At 36.1% G+C, this 5,980-nt stretch overlaps 1 long non-coding RNA gene across 1 annotated transcript in view; it reads right to left on the bottom strand.

Moving 5' to 3' along the window:
• The window catches only part of LOC115030066, a 152,073-nt gene that overhangs the window by 2,025 nt on the left and 144,068 nt on the right, over positions 1-5,980 (bottom strand). Inside the window, exon 2 of the long non-coding RNA XR_003835662.1 lies at positions 789-923. This is a non-coding gene — a long non-coding RNA (uncharacterized LOC115030066). The remainder of the gene's footprint in view (positions 1-788; positions 924-5,980) is intronic.

Raw genomic sequence — 5,980 nt, 5'->3', positions numbered from 1 at the left:
GAAGAAGAAGAAGAAGAAGAAGAAGAAGAAGAAGAAGAAGAAGAAGAAGAAGAAGAAGAAGAAGAAATTAAGAGGAAGCAGCAAGGGCAAGGGAGACCCTACAGAAAATGTAATGCTTAGAATTTTCTATCAGTGTCAGCTGCTGTCTCCCCAAATAAACTTGCTTTTCATTCCTTGTGTGTCTCATCTGGCTTTAAACTGAAATAGAAAAAAATACATAAATTGGAAATTCCATGACTGAATAGATCATCTTTCTAATTGGTGTTCACTTGCAACATACTTTATGCTTAAAATGTCAGACTAGTATGTTCTCCACATATATTTTACAGAGTGTATTTTTTTAAATACTCAGGGGGTTAAAAAATGCTTGAGTTATATAAAGTTATGCATGTCTTGAGCTGAAGATAGAAGTCTACCCTCTCCAAATCTCTGAGTTTGTCCTGTAGCCAAATAAATGAAGAGAGGGCTGACAAAAGGAAGCAGTGGGTAAAGTGCTTGCTACCAAGCCTGGCAATGTGAGTTTGGTCCCCAGGACTCCATAGTGGAAGGGGTGAACTGACTCCAGTGAGCTGACCTGTACATGTACATGGCCCCTGAACCCCCCACCCAACACCCCGAATAAATAAACACATGTGAAAATGGAGAATGGAAGAGAAACAAACCATGAAAGTGACAGAAAGCTTTAAAGAATTGAACAGAAACAAAATTGGATGGGTGGTGCTTAAAAATAGGATCCCTTTGCCCACATATGAATTAATATATGGATAATAGGCTAATATAATTAGTACCTGGGTTGGTGTAGAAATGATGACCAAAGAGATTGTAAGTAGTCCAAACTTTATCGAGAAAGTCCGGATATTTCCTCCAGAAGTCAGGACTGGGCTGTGATGATAATTTAGTAAGATGGAATCTTAATGAAGATCCTAGAGAAACAGAGTGGAAGAAGGAAAATGGTGAACCTGGGCACAGAAACTACAGGAGATAGATGCCTCTCCCATTAGGAAAAAAAGCACCTGCCTCTAAGTGGAAACAACTTGCTACCTGAAACACATGTTCCATGTTTAGTAATGGCACCTGTCTAGCAAAATTTCATATCATTAATCACTAAAAGAATACAGCTAATCCCCCTATTCTAAGGCTATCTCAGAGTTGTTTAAATCAGGCCTCAGAAGATAATCCTCTGAAGTTAACTCAAAAAATCAGTAGACTTCCTCTACTCAAAGGATTAAAGAGGCTGAGAAAGAAATTAGGGAAATGACACCCTTAACAATAGTCACAAACAATACAAAATATCTTGGTGTAACTCTAACCAAGCAAGTGAAAGATCTGTATGACAAGAACTTCAAGTCTCTGAAGAAAGAAATTGAAGAAAATCTCAGAAGATGAAAAGATCTCCCATGCTCATGAATTGGCAGGATTAACATAGTAAAAATGAGCAGTCAAGTACTCTTAAGCACTGAAACATCTCTCCAAACTGATAAGAGTCTTTTAAAATAAAAAAGCACACTTTATTTTGATCATATTCTTTCCCCTCACCCAATTTCTCCTGGATCTTTGCCCCACATAATTGCATGTTCTTTCTCTTTCTTAAAAAAACAAAACAAAACAAAACAAAGAAAAACCACAAACAAACAAACAGATTGTGTCATTGAAATACCCAGTGTTACTCCATTGAAGAAAACAGATTTTCCTTCTTCCAGCAATCAGCGGGTAACAAACTTCTTGGTTATAGATAAGGCTTTGTCTGGCTTAAATGTGTGCAGGTCTTGTGAGTGCTATCACAATTTCTGGGAATTCCCATGCTCATAACCCCTGTTGTGTTAGAAAAGGCTGTTTCTTGGGAGAGGGGAAACTTTATGATCATATTCTATTGTATGAAAATTTAAAAATAAAAATATTAATAAAAAGCAGTATTTGGGTGTATAATTTAGCAGTAAAGAGGTATGAGGTCTTATATACAATCCCCAGAACTGGAACCAAACCAAACCAAACAAACAAAACTCAAGAAGTGAAGGTCTAAATCTAAGAAGACAAGAAGTTGAAATCAGGAGAGTCAAACCTGCCAAGTAGGAAGACTTTCTACCTATTGTTTCACTATAACATCCTTGATAACATAAGGTAACTTTATACTCTTGAGAGCCCTAAAGATCAGCATTTGGGACCTAAGTCCCCTATATATTCCCCAGACCTAGGCTTTAATCTGCTTATTCCACCAACTTCTGTGTCCTGACCTATCCCCAGGAATACAACCCATCAGTACAAGTATACAACATGTAGTTAACAAAAACCTGATCCAAATTTCCTTGGAAACATTTGAGTAGCCCAAAATGGATTGTGTTCATTTGCTTCTTTGAGGTCCAGTTATTTGTTGGTCCTCAGCTAAGTACCACAAATCATAGCGGCTCAAAACAAAATAAATAATATGTTTTAGTTTGGTGTGTTGAATGTGTTTGACAGAAGAAGGCTACATTTCTGTCCATCTCAAGGGTTTTCTGTGTTTTGCTTTGTTTTGTTTTGTTTTGTTTTGTTTGTTTGTTTTTTGGTCAGAAGGCAACTGAAGCTATAGCCATTTGAAATGTTTGTAGATAAGGGTCAGCTATACTTTTAGCTATTGATTGGAATGGAGGTGATTTTGTACCATGATTTTCCAATAACTGTTATTGCTAAACAAATACAGAGGTAACCACTTTTAATTGTAGAAAGAAAAATTAGCAAAGTATAAAACCTCAATTAATGAGAAGTATCTATATAGAAGCTTTTACTCAGAGATGTAGAAATTAGTGAAAAGGTACTTCAGTTATAAGAAATCCATCTGCCAAATATATTATCGGCATTGCGAGAAATTTAGTTCTATAGTTCATGAACTCATGAAAGGGTAATGGTGATCAAGAGCTAATGTTTTCAATACAGATGTAAAACTAAAACTTTCATATACTTGTATATGCCCCATTATCTGTTGTAGAGATTGATAAGCCTTCCTGCAAACAGTTGAAGCTTAGATGATTAGGGCGCAATAGACTCTACCTTGATAATACATGTTCTAATGTCAATAAGGTATTTCAGAGGTTCATAACCCTTCAGAATCAAATAGCTTACAGTCTATAGAGTATGCAAAATAAGTATCTAGAAGAAATAATGACTTTGAGTACTCTCTCAGATATGCTGAGAATGAACAAGATTCTTGTGTCTTGTTGATTCACATTTAAAATAAAAATACTAATATTTATTTCATGGATTTGTTTCTATTAAAATGAACCATTACATAGAATCTCTTAGCACATGCTCAAAAACATTTAGACCCGTCCATCTTTACTGAAGCTAAGCAACATACCACTTAAAAAGATCCATTAAAAACATATATCTATTTCCTATGAAAATACCTGGATCAGCTCTGGCTTCCTAGATTTTCTATGAAGACATTTTAGTAATTATTTAGAAATGTGATAGCTTATTACTACTAATAAAAATTTAATAGTACCAAGATTTCTTTAACATTTTTGAAGCCACTTTGGAAAGTTCAGAATGTAAAATCAACAAAATCAAGCACAAAAGTAATTATGCAGCCAGGCAGTGGTGGCGGATGCCTTTAATCCCAGTGCTCAGGAGGCAGAGGCAGGCAGATCTCTGAATTTGAGGTTCATCTGGTCTACAGAGTGAGTTCCAGGACACCCAGAGCTCCTTAGTCAAATCTCTCAAAATAAGGCAAAACAATTGTATAGTACCCATCATCCCAATCAAGTTAAAATGCATGCACATGCAAGTAGTTATTATAACAGAACTAACAGCATCAACTAAGCCAAAATACTAAGTCTACGTGTGAATGGTTGCATTGTAAATATTTTAAATTTTCTTCATTTTCTTGTTTTGATTTTACAATGAAAACATATTACTCATAAAATTACCAATATAACTGCTATCAAAAATAATATTCTAGACATTTTTAGCTCAGCTTCATTTTTCATGATACATGTGCACATAACTACTAGTTATCATGTTCAGCCACAAAGAAGGAAAAGAATATTTTGTTGAGATTCCAGGTCAATCAATCTGGTTTATTTTTAACATAATGTTCTATCTACTTATGCTTTTAAAATTTCTTTAGAAAGAGAACGAGTTGCAAAGTATAAAAAATGTTGATGCAATAGACTTGCGCAAAATCTTGTGTCAGAAACTGTTCTAGAACTAAAGGAATATGCATATGAAAAAAGCATGGATCCTCGACTGAAGAGCCTTGTCTTTTCCTAATAATAGAGCAAGAGATAGACAGGAATAGCCATGAATGCTAAGACAAAATAACAATTAAGAGAATTATGATTCTAGCTTGTAAAGACAGGGTATGAAAAATTTACAAGAAAACACACCCAGTTCAGGATATTCTGTTACTCCCTGCATGAGATATGGGACAATAGGAAGGCAGGAAGGAGGATACTAAAGGGCTGAAGAGTTTCTATTCAAATAGATAGCCCTGGACTTCAGTGTTTTCTGAATCTCTTTTTGGGAATATTTTCTTGTAAACATGGCAAACAAAAGCTATGTGGCCAAGCCTATGGAGCTGACCTGTGTTTCAAACAGAGCAGCCATGTTTTCTATGTTCTTTAAGTTGGACTCCAGATAGGATTTTATTTGTGGAAACAGATCCATGGCCTTGCAAAGTCAAAACTGTCCCTGTGCAGTCAGGCTGTCAAATGTTTGACGCCAAGGAACAACATAGATTCCTATTTTAGGCATGTGTTTTGTACCACCAGAACTCCTTAATGATTCATTGGAGAACAAGTCAGACAAAGCATGGGGAGGCCCAGGAAAGCACGAGGTATTAATGAGCAACTGAGGCTCTGTTATGAGAAAGGAAATGAGGATCATTGTTGAGGTATTTGGGAATAGTTGTAACAAGGTCCTGTGACTAGCTACATGCGGGTGATATACAACAGAGAATAGAATGACTCTGAGCTTTCCCACAGGAGATGCAAAGGTTTTTAAATCTTAATGTACATAAGAATATCTAAAAATTTTGTTTAAAAGGTTTGTCTATGTTTGTGATGTTCTTATGTACATTAAAATTCCAGGAGTGTTGATTTAACAGAATGCATAGAAAGTATAACAATACTGATATTAGCAGAGTTGGGGACTCTATGACAAGATGAGAAAGAAAAAGAATTAGTTTTCATTCAGACCTGAGGTCACTGTGCTTCTGATAAGATCTGTTATTAATTTGAAAGATGGAACTTCTAATCATCATCTTAGAGTTCATCAGAGAAACAAAGATTAGCAATATTTTATTGGGAAGCACTAGGGTCTAGATAGTCGGTGGTGGCTGAATATAAGCAAAAAGTGAGATTTCTCAGAGAGAAAGGGCCAAGAATGGAACCATGAGGAAAAACATAGATTGTAGTATAGTAACAATACAGTAACAAATAGTAACAGTAAGAATGGATGGAGCAGCAGGCATGACAATACACACCTGCAACTTCAGCACTTGGTTGACAAAGGTGCAAGATCAGGAATTCAAGACCAACTTGTACTATACAGTGAGTAGTACCAGACCAGCTGTACTACAGTGAGACTCTCAAAAAACAGCTTGTATGGGTTTCCTAGATGCCCACCTATATTACCTATCATTTTGTCATATTTGCTTTAATATTTTAAACTTTTAGTGTAGAAAATTTTAAGGTGGGCACAATGAGTAAACTTTGTACTTTCAACACTAAGAAAGTGGAGACAAGAAGATCGGGCATTCAAGGTCATCTTCAACTACAACTACACAGTGAGTTCCAGCCAAGACAGAACTATATTAGATCATGTCTCAAAAAATAGAAGAATAGCCAGGCAGTGGTGCCCTATGCCTTTAATCCCAGCACTTGGGAGGCAGAGGCAGGTGGATTTCTGAGTTTGAGGCCAGCCTGGTCTACAGAGTGAGTTCCAGGACCTCCACAGCTACACAGAGAAAACCTGTCTCGAAAAACAAAAACAAAAACAAAACAAA

This window comes from Mus caroli, chromosome X, assembly GCF_900094665.2.
Source record: "Mus caroli chromosome X, CAROLI_EIJ_v1.1, whole genome shotgun sequence".
Classification (NCBI taxonomy): domain Eukaryota; kingdom Metazoa; phylum Chordata; class Mammalia; order Rodentia; family Muridae; genus Mus; species Mus caroli.
Note: the sequence above shows the minus strand (reverse complement) of the source record. Positions and strands in the feature narration are given on the sequence as shown.